Source organism: Epargyreus clarus, unplaced genomic scaffold (assembly GCF_041222505.1).
Source record: "Epargyreus clarus isolate Ecla_fem2 unplaced genomic scaffold, WU_Ecla_fem_2.2 ptg000001l, whole genome shotgun sequence".
NCBI classification, from domain to species: Eukaryota; Metazoa; Arthropoda; class Insecta; order Lepidoptera; family Hesperiidae; genus Epargyreus; species Epargyreus clarus.
The window spans coordinates 2,822,687-2,839,521 of NW_027332209.1; the positions used below are offsets into that span (position 1 = coordinate 2,822,687).

The following is a 16,835-nucleotide window of genomic DNA, read 5'->3' on the forward strand; positions in this document are numbered from 1 at the left end:
AACCATGATAATCAATCTTAACCTATTTTTGCATACTAAAGTTCAAATTAAACAATATTTGCTTAAAAAATAGAAAAGTTTAAAAATTTGATTGGCAAAAATTGATTATTAAGCATCGTTAATGTCGGGTGAAATAAGATCAATCCCAGAACGAGAAACAATCATCCTATAGCCCCACTGAAATCGCACCTAAAAAGTATTTGAGCGAGTCTGATTGGTATAGTGTGGAGTCTAAAAGCGTCTACTGAAAGCTCAGTCCGACCGGATACGTCGCGGCAAGCGGACGTGTGCTCAACCCGTCTAAGTTGTGTTACGTGAATCAAAACAGTGTCTCCGATCGCTTAGGTAGGAGATTTTTATTATTTTAATAGTGTTTAAATTATTTGTTTATATTATAATATTAGACTTGTGAGTGTTTTGTGTATACGGCAATCTGTGTACTTAGAGAAATAACTGTCATAACATGTTCTGAAAGTTTTTGAAGTAAAGTTTTTATTTGTATTTTTTTTATAAACGGATATTATTCGTGACTAAGGGGCTTAAGTTATTGAATTATTAAAGTTTATTTTTTCCCGCGATACATCCAAAATTTCGTTTGGATGAAAAATATTAAAGAAGTTTTTTTTTTTTAATCAAAATTTACTGAAACGCTGACAACTTTTGTCGCATAAGTAAATTCATAGCACAATATATTTTTCGCGGTTTTCTATTTAATACGAGATTAAGATTAAATATAGCCGCCACTTAATTAAAAATTTATAATTAAAACATATGGTAAGTTTTAAAAAATATTTAAATAATTAGATTGAAATAGAGACAAAATTTTGAAATAGTGATTGTTTTTCTTATTGAAGTTATTCAGAAATAATAGAAGAATTACCTCAAACGACAACGAAATATTTAAAAATATACTTAAAATGTTCTACCTCTAATATGTGTAAAAACTAGAAATGTAGATATTTAAACATACAATTACGTTGTCTCTAACCTTCATATTGAAATTATATTACACCCTCGTAATATATTTTTATTCATATATTATTAGTTTTATGTACGAGTGGTTGGAGTGAGCAATCGTGGGCTGAAGTCCAACAGAGGCGATAATTTTGATCCTTAGGAGTGGAGTCAACGCATCTGTTATTCTATGTACGGGGGCAGTAATGACCAGTTACCGTCAAATGGACTGCAATCTGGCTTGCTATTTCAATCTTATAAAATAAACTTTGTAAAAAATTCAGTTAATATGCAATAACAATTCATTGTTATTATGACAGTTATTAGTTACTAACTGACCCGGCAAACGTTGTGTTGCCATATAAATAAAAAAAATGTTAAGGGTGAACAACCCTTATTACTTAGGGGTATGAAAAATAGATAGTAGCCGATTCTCAGACCTACTGAATATGCATATAAAATTTGGTGAAAATCGGCAAAGCCGCTTCGGAGGAGTATGGTAACTAACATTGTGACACGAGAATTTTATATATAAGATTATAGGATTTCGTCTTCTTAATGTTCTCAGGTATGTGTGACTACTAGCCCGTATATGACTAGCATGGTGAAATAGTTTATATCATTTTGAGATATCAGATTAATGTAGCACTGGTCTTTTTAGGGGTAAGTTAGAAATTGAAGTCGATAACCATTTAACATCAGAAGGGTTGCATGATTTAACACACGAAAAACGTTTTATATATTTTGTTTACTTAAGGACAAAAGGACGTCTAAAATTTTACGTCAAGGTAGGTGAAAAGGGCTTTTGAAGCGGTATATTGTTATAATCAATTTTGTTGACTGTATACAAACTTTGAACATATAAAAGTAATATAAAAGTGATAAACATTTACTACGAAAACTTCCAGATCTCCTCTTCCAGGCTTTAACATCTTTCGTTGATAATAAAAAATTTACCCCCAAAGGTACCTTTGGAAGTTTTTATTGTTTTTCTACATTAAGTTTCTCGGTAATTCTATTATGAATTATAAATTACTCTCGAGTATATAAAAAAGTTTTTAGGGTGATATTTTTATGCTTAGGAGATGAGTTTTGTGAATTAGGTAAAGTGAGTGAAAAGTTTTATTGAGTTTTTTGTAAATGTAACGTTTTTATTTGCGCTTTAAATCATTTGAGACAATTTTAACTGTTAGTCGCGGTAGTTTGCAAGTTTAGTTCCCAAAAATGAACTTATTTACTAATAGGTATTTACTATTTATTCACTAATGCAAAACTTAAAAACTATTAAATTTAGTAATATTTCGTCCTACGAAATTCGTGCTACGAAATTATTTTATTATGTATTGTTTTATTTTAATTGCTTTAATGTGTGGTATAATTAATTATGCTATTTATTATGCACTTGATACGATTATGATAATAGAATTTCACGTTTGATTTTAATTCCGTAATTGTTTGATCTTGATATTTATCATGAAATGTTTATAATTACTTTATGTGTAAACAAAACTTTAGGGAAAGGATTATAAAAATAATGTCAAAGGTAATTCGCACTGGGCCAGCGCGGTGGACTATGACCTAATCCTTCTCATTCTGAGAGGAGACCCGTGCTCAGAAGGGGGACAGTAATGGGTTATTGATGATGATGAATCAAAACATAGACACATTGACACACTTGAATTGAATTCATAATTTTAATGACCTGTCTACCGTAGAGGTCACCATATAGGTTTGAAGGTTCAGTCCACGATTAGGCAGACTAAACTATGAAATATAGATTGTAGTCTGTCACGCGTATATACTTAACATTTATGCCTATAATTCACTATTACACAAAGCCTAAGTCTCAACTATGTAGCCTAACAAAAAATCCACAGCAATAGAATCATTAAAATGGAATGCCAATTATCCAAAAACCTACAATTATATAAAAACATAGCATGTTTCATGCGTAATAATTATACGTGGGTATTATAAAAAATTCAGATACTAAATAAGGGTGGGTACTCACTGACAGTAGTTAGATGTAATGTAACAAGTTCTGATATTTACTTTGAGTATTTTCATTCATTTACCTAATAGTCATCCTTCTAACTCGAATATAATAGCCGCCCAATACGACATAACAATACTGCCGCCCTTGGACATTTGTGAACAACACTATATAAGTTTGGATTTCTAGGCTTGTCCAAAAATGTGTTGGTACCTCTGAGGAGTACGTTGGAGCGCCTAACATTGCTGTTATTATCACGCAAAAGGAGTTGTTGAGGCGGTACCTTTGAATCCGAATCAAAACCGCTCTACCATCTTCAAATTAAGCTATTGTAAGCCAGAAATAGGTGACATGTTATTGTTGTTGCAGACGAACAACAAAGTGGTTCTTTACATAATCGAGGTGGTGACCTGGAACACACTCAACACAATATGTGTATCGTCAAAAACAAAGAAATACACATGTGTTTTCACATTTTTAATTCCAGTAACGTGCAGTGTGCACATATATATTAGGGAAATAGTAATATTAAATGTTGTAACATTATAATGTTACTGATGATTAATAATACAACCGTAACTTATGCGTTACATTACTTGCAAACGCTCTAATCAGTACCCACCCTAATGTGTGTATAATTAAAACTGTATCACTCTGTATGCGATTAATAATTCAGGCCGAAAATGAGACGAAGACCTTCAAATATTCAGACGGGGGTGAATATTTATGCTTTCGGGACATTTCTATATTATTTTCGATTTACGGTTTTTTTTTTTACCTTACACTAAGTGAAATTAGCGGCTAAATTTATTTTCTGACCAAGAGATTAATAGATTTGTCACTTCTTTAAAGTTTTTTTTACCAGATATCATAGACTTGGTTTCTTCGTGGAGTTTTTCTTCATTATTACAGTATAATTTATTTGTATTCTGTTTACAAGTTTTACTCAAACCGATACTGCAAAGTACTAGTAGTATTATAAGTATTGGTACATAACTAGTATTTCTTGCTAACAAAATACTGTAGTAGATGAGTATTTACACACCCAGCTGAAAGTTTTATATTGAACCGAACATAGGTACTTATATGTTATGACGTATTAATAATATCCTGCGGAAAATTCAGTACCATTTCAACGCGATGACAGAATTATTTATGTGAGTTCCGGGGAAGTTGGAAAAAATAGCCCTCAAGTATGTAGGTAGTGCGGTTACCTTGATATGTTTTATTTATACCTTGGGCCCTGTTCTGACAGATTCTGACTACGCACGCATTGTAGTTACGTGTACCACGTAGAGTCCCGGGTTCGATACTTGCCGAAGCAAACTGTGTTTGTGTACTTTTTGACTTCTTCTTTGTGTATTCATTGATCTATTAATGTGTATAAATTTAGTGGTTACATCAGTTATCAAAGGTTCTCAGGTTCGATCCTCGCCCAAAAACACGTTTAATGTTGAATTTAAGCTTCTGTTTTCTGGATTTGGGCGTCATTATCTTATTTGTATTTGTGTGTGATGTACCGAAATTAATTTTATTATTTATTTGTTTGACCTATAAATCATTATATTCTCAAATTCGGATATTAGTATTACTATAAAATGTAGATTTGAATATTTCTATCGCACCATTTTATCATGAACTAAATTACCCGTCTAGACATCCTAAGACAATATTATTTTGGTGGCAAAACAGAGTGTTATTGTAAATTAGTTCAAAGTAATCTGTCTTTATTCATCTGCAATACAAATACGGAGGTATGTAAAGTTTAAAATAAGATCTCAAAAGTCAAAGAGGTACACTAACGCTCTATAGTAACATCAATCTCGACCAATCTTTGATTACGTAAGTTCCAAATTTGACAATTGCTGCCAAATTCCAAAGCGAAAAAGTGATTATAATCTAGTGAACTCTAGTGGTATGAATTCTCGCGGAAGAGCGCTGACTGTCTGCGCTTCGAATCCTAAGCACACATTCGTAATTTGTCAAAAGAAATGGAATCATGATATCTGTTATATATTTTTATATTATTACTTCACTTTTCACAGTGTAGGTCTTATATATAAATTCTCGTGTCACAATGTTAGTTACCGTACTCCTTCGAAACGGCTTTACCGATTTTCACCAAATTTTATATGCATATTCAGTATGTCTGAGAATCGGCTATCTATTTTTCATACCCCTAAGTGATAAGGGTTGTTAACCCTTAACTTTTTTTTATTAATATGGCAACACAACGTTTGCTGGGTGAGCTAGTAATAATATTTTTTTTTTGAAGTTCACTTATGGTGGTATCGTTATACCTATTTCTACCTCACAACATCATTGAAAAGCTTTAATGTACAAATTTCAAAATTGATAAAGCAGCAATTCTTAGACGTGGAGTAAATTTAGGCTTCAAGAGTAACTGATGATCTACTTCAGGACTTGTCCTTTGTCCTCATTATAAGTTATTCACAGATGCTTTTCTAGAAATCATTAAAAGGAACCACCTTATTTTCTTTACAAAGAAATCTACCACATATGTTGGAGCCATTCTACATTCTCAAATTCATTACTGCATTTACTAGCACGCTCAACACCGTACTCACAAATTATTTTGCAATGTAACTCTCGCATCATTATCGTAACGAGAAAAAACTGTATTGTCGGTATTGTACGAACTGTATTACATAGAATAGGAATTTCGAAATCTAGACCAGGGCCAATAGTATTGGTAAAATATAAATAGACAAGGTAGGCCAACTCTTTGTTAGACTAAGTATTGAGGTACCTTCATTTCATCCAGTACAGCCTTTGATGTGCTCGATCATAATAAATGATAGCATTTGTTTGGATTGAAAGGTTTGGAGGTTGGAGAGAAAAGTTCTCATTTACTCACATACTTAAATAACAATAGATATAATACCTTATTAGAAGCTCTAAATTATTATTCTTATACGTTTAAAAAAATGATGGCCTAGTGGTTAGAAACTTCGCTTCGCAATCGGTGGTCCGAGGTTCGAACCCTGGTACGCACTTCTGCACCGCAGCCATATATCCAACAAAATATACAACTGTTTCAAATAGTTACGCTACATATTTAAACAGATTTGCAGGATTACTTATCGTATAAATGAAAAACAACATTTTACACTAAAGGCATACCAATACGGATTTTTAATGTCACCTGATAGCCACGTTTAATAACTATTAACGGCTCGCAATAAAAGTAAATGTAATGCCAATCTTTGATAGCGTTGCCAACGTATTTTTTTTTGGAACGAAACGATAAACTCCGTTGCTTGTTAGTAACCAAATCTAGTAAGTGATATTAGTTTCGTCCTGACAGGTCCGAGGTTGAAATTCCAGATATTCTTTTCTAGGTACTATGAAATATCACTATGGGTAAATTAAAACGTTGTTAAAATCTATATGTCTAACTTTTCATGTTTTCCTGGATGTGTGAAAACCAATCCGTCCTTTATCATAGTGGCCTACTTAGTAATTATCAGTAGAAAATCTGTACCCAGTATAGGTAGCTGAAACAAACTTGAACAGAAAGATGGTGGAATCAATATATTATGTACGGAGATGTCCCATCGTACAAATATTTCTAGAGTGAAGCAGTTCTTGCGTTTCGTTGGAAGGGTGTAGATGCCTTCTTACACATGTATGAGACTTTGTGGCTATTATTCTGTGAATTGATATAGTCTTTAACCCATTATTGTCCCACTGCTGGGCACGGGTCTCCTCCTAATCCTGGACTATGAAGTCCACCGCGCTGGCCAAGTACGTATTGGTAGACTTTACCTTTGAGATTTTTTTATATAAGCCTCTCAGGTATGCCGGTTTCCTCACGATGTTTTCCCTCACTTTTAAGCAAGTGATAATTAATTTCTAATGCGCACACAACTTTAAAAATTAGAAATGCGTGCCTGGGATTTGAACCTCGGACCCCTCATTCGAGAAGCCGAGTTTCTTAACCATCAAGTTAACTGCTTTTGCTGGTTTGATATAGAACCATTAAGAAACAGAGAATATACAATTGGTTACAGATGCTCATATACGGGAGTGAACACATAGGGTGTTAGGGCGGAAGGCGCGCTCGTTTGCTATTCCTATCTTATAAATAATTGGCCAAGTGCGAGTCGAACACACGGAACTTTCCCTACTACCATTTTTTTAATAGATAAAGCGCAAAATCGCTATTGTTCGGTAATTTTCATTTTTTTTAATTATTAGTATTTGATGTTATAGCAGCCACCGTTATATATATACTTTGTAAGAAATTCAAGCGTCTATCAATTATGGTTCAGACAGATTCAATAAGGATAACGATAAAAGTTATTAATGTTTAGTCATATTCACATTTATTTCGTAGTTATTGCTATGCATAAGTTTTCACACACACACACCGCAATTTAAACTCAGATGCTTTAAAAAGCACGGTATTAGGCATGGTTACGAAACCTTCTGATCCAATATGGACAAGTTTGTAGGTTCTTAACTAATAATAAATAAATTACAAGAAAATGTCACAAGACTTTAAATAAATGAAACGAGATCCAATCTAAAAATTTGGTACAATGACTCTTTTATTTTAATATTTAAATATACATCCAATCCTAGATATTACTTTACGAAAAATGTTTTTTATAACGGTGTGTAATAAAATTTTATGTAACCTTTGGCAACCTCTAGTGTAATTTTTCTGTATGTTCCATTTCGAAACACTCATTATTATCCACATTTTGTTTGTTAATATTCTTTTACAACATCATTTTTAGAATATAAAATTTAATGTAATACACGTAGCATTCGAATAATAGCGTGTTTAGTTATTTTACAAAGAATTTGAACTGTGCGACTTAGACCAATAATAAGATATATTGTAGAACAAAACAAATTTGGATGGTTGAAATCATCGTGTTTTTTTATATGTATACTTAACGATAAGGCAGACGGGTTACGTGGTGGAAAGTAGTCACCATCGCCTACGGACATTTGCAACAGCAGAGGAGTCGTCAATGCATTGCCGGCTTTAAAGGAGAGCTCTTTTTGCACCCTTCGTGAAGAGTTCCATGTCATATCGCGCAGGGAATACCCCAGGAGGAAGTTAATTCCACATTTTGCACGTACGCAGCATAAATTACCGTAAAAATCGAACCGTGCAATTACGTAATGGCATCACTGCCATCTACATATCTGTCTTATAACAGCAATATTAAGCGCTATTGTGTTCTAGTTTGAAGGATGTAAGGACCAGATCACATGCATTAACTACGCCCTCCTTAAAATCCAGTTATCTAAGGGCGTGAGTTAAAGTTCATGAAAAAAATATTGAAGCAAAATTTTTTTCAATTCAAATACTATAAGTATAAATCTCAAAAGGAGCGTTAATTAATGGTTGTGAAATTATACGACATTTAGCGCTTGGCAATCGTTAATGTTATCTGCAAGGTCGATAAGAGTCCCTCCAACATGTAGCCAATTTCGTGTAGTGTTTTGTAAAGCGATGTCTATTTTTTTTGGTCAAAGTTGTACGTGAGGATTAGCACGAAGTGTTAATATTTGCGTTGCTAAGTGCCGACTTAAAGATTTTACCGTCTTAGCTGTTTAGATGTACTGGCATACTAGACTTCGCACATAACAGAGAGCATCATAAAGAAATTATTGTAAATCGTCTTACTTTGTTTTCTACTACACTAAGATTAAGTAAAAATGCCTCGAATTTTGTGTTAGGTTATGCCATTGGGGCGATAGTTAGTGGTCAACCACTGTCAAATATTACGAGTGCTAATGGTGTTTCCACTGAAATACCCTGAAAACAGCTTTATTGATCCTTTTTTACCAAAGCTAAGCTAAACAGTGAGAAACAAGACTGATTGTACTCGAGAATGGCTAGCTATGCTCCTATGAACTCCCATTTCTGATGGAAACGCAATGTAAAAGTTAGTTCACTGTTCTCTCTAGGGTATCATAAACATTTTGAACAACACCATATGTACGTAGCGTTTCTCTCACCGGTTATAACAATTAGTTCTACTTAACAACAACTGGCTCTGTGAAATAGTTATACATTTTAATTGGACAGTCGATTAATAAATGTATGCACGCGTGCACAGTAATGGAGATAAGGATTTTCTGTTCATTTTTGTCGTTTAAAAGGGGCAATGTTCATTAAAATTTATAATTGTCCGTCGGCGTTGCTTTTTTGCTTTCCATGGATGTGGATATAAGTATCGTTACTTAACGTATTAAATATATAAACTGCTCAATATATAAATGAGTATTATTTTGAGCTCTTTGTGATTCTTGGAAGGTTTAGGACAGGATTTTTGAGGATTAGGACATAGACCACCTCGCAGGCTAAGTACGAATTGGTCGGTTTTACGTACCTCTCACATATGTAGGTATCCTCCCGATAATGTCTTTCATTGCTAAAGCAAGTGATAATTAATTTCTAAAACGCATATAAATGAAAAATCAGAGGTGCGTGCCTCGAATTTGAACCTCGAACTCTCGAGTTCAAGTTAGCTAGGACTTGGCCCATTGATCGCGAGTAGCTAAATGTTGCATCATATTTAAAAAAATATATAATTTTATCTCAATATAATCGCGTGTAATATAAAATTCGAGTTCGTATTGGTAATTAAACTTAATCTTGATATTTTAAAACTGATAATTATTATTTTTTAATAGTAAACACGCATGTAAAGATAAGAAATTTAATACGAAGTATAATCCAGTGTTAACAAAAATAATACTCACCTTACGAATGTTAATACTCTTTAAGCATGCGATCAGAAGTGGTCCTCGTAACTTAAGTAATAACTTGAACTATAATATAGTCAAGATATAACGCGCTGGTTAAATGCGATTGGTAAACTTACACGTTGAAATCTTTATCGTTAATGTTGAAAATCTTTCAACATTTCTCACGATGTTCTAACAACCTTCACCGTTAGGAAAAGGGATAACTAATTTCTAATGTGCACATAACTGAAAAATTTAAGGTGTCTGGACTTTGAACCCTGGACCCCTAACTGAGAGGCCGGTGAGCTTTAAAATACAGTACCTTGCTATGAGTTTTTACGTTTTGATAAATATGATTGTTTCGGTATTTATTTACGTATTTGCCCATACAAATTCCAATCAGCGCCTCTAGCGGATTGTATCAGAAGGATAGTGTCAGTAACGTAACATTAAATGCCTAAATTGATTAAATGGCGCTTTATTTTTTTATTTTTGACTCTTTTTTATTGCGCACAAGTGAGGCAGACAAAAAGACTTGGCCACTTACTTATTGTTACGTTTACTCAATCTACTGAAGCAAACGGAACAGAATAATGGATTGAGTAAACGTAACGTAAAATTGTGGGATGTTTTGAAAACTCATGGTAAGGGTACAGATGTCCAGAGTTTCAAACACTACGCTATGACTGCTTACCTCAAACACTTGAATGCAAACACGATGCTCATCAATTAATTACCTCACTTAATTAGTCTTCTTACATTATAATAACAATGTTATACAAAACCTCTACAAAAACAAATATCAATTGGCATTACTACAAAACTTTATACAAAGCAGCTTTACAAATCGTGACTTTAGCTCTGAGCAATTATTGAGCATCATTGTACTGAATCAGTAAACAATATGAATTGCCACAATTACAGCTATCTGCGGATTGAATATTTAATTGAATGGTAGGTACGTGATTTGTAATATTAAATTTCGTAATAACAATTAGCCAAATAGGGTGTGCATTACGTGATTTTAATTGGCAATATTGAACGTAGTTAGTATCGTCGCCATTTCAAAGTAAGTTGGAATAGTTTCTACGTACAAATGCTTTTGTAGCCCTGAAAATGTAAAAAAATATTTTTGTCTTTTTACGGTTACTTTAAGAAGAAGACGTGACTTGTGACGATGCCACATCTAATTCAACTACAGACAAATCTAACTCTTACATTATTCAGGATCTCTCATATTATTATTTGAATTTGAACGGTTAAAATCGATGAAACACACTTTTTGTTAGACCACTTAAAAAGCTATTCAATCGAACTCCCACACGTATTCTGCCTTATAATAGCAAATGGTTGGCATTATGGTTCAAAAGTTATGATAAGGCAGAGACATTTAAACATGGCGTGACGTAGTCCTTACGGGCATTGCTACATGCTTCTATTACCGACCTCAGGTATGAGTCCATTAATATTAAGGATAGATTATATATATCCATACACAGACCATCATTGACGGATTGCTTGATAAATATTTGTAGAAAAAGAAAAAATATATATTTACAATAAAATAAAATTGAAAATTAATTACAAAAGAATTCTAACTAAAATGCTTAAATCCAATTAAATAGAAAGGAACTTTCTACTTTGTTAAGTTCAAATGTACCTGCAATCAGGTCTAAGTGGACTGCGGAAGTTTTACTGCAACTTAGTATTGGTGTGTCGTTACTGACGACAAGTTTTCGGAACTAAAAGACATCTAGGAGTCTATTTCTAAGTACCGTAAGTACGATAAGACTGCAATTTATTTTCGCTGTTGTAAAATTAAAAAAATATACTTTATAGGTATGCAAATGTAATCCGGGAGCTTGTTGTACATATTGATATCTTGACTCAGAATTGCAGTGAATATAGCAATTTTAGCCTAGTGTTTAAAACTCGGTTTGTCAGTCGGGGAATCCGGGGATCAAATCCTAGGCACATGCCTCAGATTTTTCAAAATTATGTACGTATTAGAAATTAATAAACTTGCTATAACGGAGGAGGCCAAAACATCTTGAGGAAACCTACACACCTAAGAGTAAGTGTTCTTAAAAGAAAGTCTTCAAAGCAGTGTAAGTCTACCGATTCGCATTTCGCTGAGTAACTTTGAGAACACTTTGGAAACCCTTGCCTAGCTGTAGGACAGTAATGGGTTGACGACGAGACTCATTTTTTTTTTATATATTATAGGAGTAGCAGACGAGCATGCAGTCCACCTGATGGAAAGTGGCATCTGTAATCAACCCCAGATGTGATTAGATATTCCTACCTGAAGTCGGCCACAGATGTGCCGCTACCCTTAAGGACTAAGCTGGAACGCCTCGGAAAAGTCTGTCTCCCTTACCACACCCTTCAAAATGGAACACAGCAGCGTCTAACACTGCTGTTATTAGGCAGAAATAGTTGTGGCGGTGGTGCCGCCGGAGTCGAACCACAAAGGGTTCTACCACCTTCTAATAATAAAAATAATATAAATATTCATATATAAAATACATTTAATTAAGCTCGTGTAGACAGTAATTGGTCGATAACTTATTATGGCTGTGTTTCATCGATAGCAACTTCAACGTCGTTAAGTGCTTTATTTATTATTGGCTCTTAGTCTATAGCGCTACAACAGATTGGGTACTTCACGACCGTTATTAATAATCAATCTATCAATATCTTTACCAATTATCAAAGACAAAATTATCAATATGGACAATTATTGCGTTTCGGAAATTATCTAATATCGATCTTTGGTAGGCAAAAATTAGACAGAATGATTAAAGACACATTCTACACATAGTCCAACACTAACTCGGTGCGGTGGACAAACGACCTAACATTTTCTGAGTGGTAACATTCAAAGTCACAGACACACACAAATAGTGAGTCCCAGAAAAGATATCTAAATTAAGTATTCCGAAATCTATTTAGCCGGGAGCGAAACCAGAACCCTTTGCGGGTCAGAATGCTCTATTGACTGTTCTGGCGCGTGAAAATAAGTTAATCAATTACGGTACGCCCAAGCTGCACACAAACCTACGCATATTTCATGCTCGTTACTACCATACTACCTATTTAACTCTATTCACCATAAAATTTCGAAAAACATTAATTATTGCATTCACGAAACATTTTGTGTTTCAAAAGCCACAACAATATAAAAACTGAAGGGACATTTGTCAAATGTCGGATACCATATTTCATATCCCACTGCGCCCCACTGCACGTATCGCACCCCATTGCTTTAATCACATTCACCCCAAAGTAACGTTTAAGTAATTACCCCATGCACTCCCTCACCTGGGCTTTTTAATGTATTAAGTGCATTATTAATTAACCCTCTGGCCTAATGAAAATTAATAAGGGTGTGTGATCTTATCGTTTTTATTTACCGATACTATAAAACATGCCGTGCGTGGTTTGGTCATGATGGACCATTCAACGTATATTTTATTGCCATAGTAAGATATATAAAATAGTTATCACTATAGCTTAAAGTAAATACGTTTTCGAGGAAACCTGTAAATCGTGTAGCAGTTAGTATTTTATTCATAAATTCCTGGTTCAATCTCGCCCTCAGTTGGTAGAGGAGTTGAGCCACAGAGCGGCTCCATCGCCTCACCTAATTCTATCTAAAATAGTAGTGTTAAGCACTGTTGTATTCGGGTTTGAAGGGTGTTGTAAGGGAGATATACTTTTCCGATTAATTTCAGCTTAGTCCGCAGGGGTGGCGGGGTATATATGGCCGACCTAGGTAGGAATCTAATCTTGTCTGGGGTTGATCACAGATGTCCATGGGCCACCATCCACCAGTCACGACTTAACATCAGACGGACTGCATGCTCGTCTACTATGTAATAAAAAAATATCAATGTATTCGTATCTATGGCTGACTTCAGGATATATTGTCGTCAATCCTACTGGGATTGAGAATGATTCAATGGGTGGCGATAACTGGACAGCAACGGCATTTACCACCTTTCATTTGAAAAATATCTGAGCGCTCAAAGAGAGTTTTATCATTTATCATGTAACGTAGAAGTAAGTTAATTAGCGTTTTCCGTTAAAACAATGGTGTAACGTAATATTCGTATTGTTATGAGTAATTTCCAGTGTTACGTCCCGAAACTCGTATAAATATTGCCGGGTAGCAACAAATTGGTAAACTTTTACCTCATTTTTACCTCCCTTGAAACCTATTACACTCTGAAAACATAAATCAAAGTAAAACGAATTACATGAATAATAATTTGTATTAACATTGGTGAATAACTTTGGGATATAATTAAGTGTGGTGGAGCTGTATATAATATATAGGTGTATAAGACGACCCGCGTGACGGAGCAGTCACCATACCGGTCTGACGCGCAGTGGATCCCGGGTTCGATCCCCGGCCAGACAGATATCTAAATGACGAATTTAGGGTTCTGTTTCTGGGTCTGGGTGTTTGTGTATTTGTCTCTGTGTGTCTATAGTACCCATGATACAGGGACTCCTAGTGTGGGGTTATGAGTGTAGAGATTATTATATTTTCCTTTTTTTATGCATGTATGTGTGGACATGCATATAAAAAAGATTTTTTAAAGTATTGTAGCCCTTTGTATAAAGGGCTTGAATGAAATCTAAGGGTAGTATGAGGTTTCTTTTCACTTTTTCTGTTCTATGTTAGAAAACAGTCTAGTTTTAACAATCTTTGTATCGATTTAACACTGATTCTTTATAATACCAGTGCTGGGCAAGGGTCTCCTCTCAGATTGAGAAGGATTTAGGCCGTAGTCAACCGCGCTGGTCAAGTGTAGATTGGTGAATATCATACAACTTTGAGAACTTTTTCTAAAACTCTGGGACATTTAGTTTTCCTCACTCTTCTTCATATTTATAGCAATTGATAATTAAAACTAATAAGTACGTTTACATACATACATACTTCGAAAATATGTGGTATATGTGGCTTGCATGGGATTTGAACCTGGAACTTTCAACATGAGTGGCTGAATTCATACTTATTCAAATCCAAAAACTAAAGAATCAGTGTTGTTGTTTAAACTTTTAAAAAGACAAATTCTTTGTTAAACAATTCGCTAACAGCAAACAGTAGTCGGTGTTTACAACGAACAATTAAACAGCAAAGTGTCCACATACGCCTGCGAAATGGTCATTTGTTCCACATATCGTGTCGCCGAAGCCCGCAAATAGCTAAAACGTCAGCTATTTAGCTGAAACATCGCTTTGTTGAATAAAATGCATCGTGATAGAAACATCAACGGTTTGTTGTAAATTGGTACTACGAGAATGTTCGGATTTTAGAGCCTTAGTATATTAACGAATAAATTATTAAAAAATATTGATAAATATAGAGAAGGCCTCGCCCACACTTGTATTGAAGTACAATTTGCACGAGAGTGAGTGACTTTGAGCGCCATGTTTTTAACCAGAACTTTTTTAACCAAATATGATAGACTTTACTTTATTTGAAGCGTACCTACTACCTACTCGTATGTAGGTATGATATATGCATGAGGTCCAATCGCCTTAATGTATTTTAATCTAATTATAAAGTGTTGTTAGCATCATCTTAAAGGCGTGACTGGCACACTTTATTAAAAATAAATAATAGTTTAAAAAAACTAAAAAAATACACTTTTTATAGAAAATCCAACTAAAAAATAGAAAATATTTTTTTTAAATTTGAATTAAGAATAGTGTAAATAAGATAAAAATATTTTTTATTGTAAAAAAACCGTGGGGTGCATGGTGTCAATAGTTATAAATATTTTATTGATAGATATTGAGTAGAAGGATTATCATTTTGATAATTTTTTAAAAAGTACCCCACGCTTTTTTTACAATAAAAAAATATTTTTATCTTATTTACACTATTCTTAATTCAAATTTTAAAAAAAATATTTTCTATTTTTTAGTTGGATTTTCTATAAAAAGTGTATTTTTTTAGTTTTTTTAAACTATTATTTATTTTTCATTTTTTGGTCGAATTTTTTATAAAAGCGTATTTTTTAGCTTTTTTTTAACTATTATTTATTTTTCATTTTTTAGTGATTATTTTAGCGATTATTTTAACGATTATTACGTAGCGTATTATCAAGTTTATCTTTCGAATCAGCATCAGCACCTTTGCTTAGCAGTGCAAAAATGAATATTGGATCATTGTTTAACACAGCTGTATGAAGTGGTGTTTTACATTGGTGTTTATTTTTATTGTTAACGTGAAAATCCCAGAGGAGTTGTAGAATGACATCCGAATTGCCAATGCTAACTGCTTTCTTTCATAATTTATACCATATCCCAGGTCCTCTATCTTGGATAAAAGTAATCACGGAAAAGGGATGATAGAGCATCTTTTAAAAACAGGCGCTGATGGCAATACTCAAGAGAAAAACGGTCAACTGCTTTACATCTAGCCATTTCAAAAGGACGTCGTCCAATCATCGATTTAATATTACAGCATGATGATGTTAATAACAAAAATAATTCTAGAATTTCTTCTCTTTGTGTTGCTGCTGCCTGCAGAGATTTTAAAACTGTTAGTAGTTTAATTAATTTTACAGCTCGAGTTAATAATATAAGTTGTGACTATGACGATGAGCTGAAATCATATATGCCTTTACATTTGGCAGCAAGAAATGGGAACAATGAAATAGTGGAAATCTTGTTAAAGGAAGGTGCAGATGTTGAAGTGCTGAATGAATAAGGATGATGAGACACCGCTTCATGATGCTATTAACAACGGACGCGTCGAAGTTGAGGTCAGGTCAGGTCAGGTCAGGTCAGGTCAGGTCAGGTCGGGTCAGGTCAGGTCAGGTCAGGTCAGGTCAGGTTAGGTTAGGTGATCGGCGCGCCTGGTAGATTCCTTTATTGGTCTTAACGCAGACCTTCTGGGTCTCAGGAAAACAAAAATCGCTGATTCTGATTATCCTAATAAGGATAACGGGTCAGAATGTTTAAAATATTGAATTGTCATCGGTCCTTAATAAGTATGCCAAATTTCGAGTTAATCCGACGTTTTGAAGGGGGTTAAAATCATGTTCAAAGATTCCGTTACATACTAACATACCAACATACATACGTCTGAAGCTAATAAAAGCGTATTAAAAAAAATCTAGATTCCTCT

At 34.0% G+C, this 16,835-nt stretch overlaps 1 protein-coding gene across 1 annotated transcript in view; it reads left to right on the top strand.

Moving 5' to 3' along the window:
- Positions 1–231: 231 nt before the first annotated feature.
- The window catches only part of LOC140743345 (uncharacterized), a 39,292-nt gene continuing 22,688 nt past the window's right edge, over positions 232–16,835 (top strand). The window contains exon 1 of the mRNA XM_073074521.1: positions 232–345. The gene's annotated coding sequence lies outside the window, so the exon portion shown is untranslated. The remainder of the gene's footprint in view (positions 346–16,835) is intronic.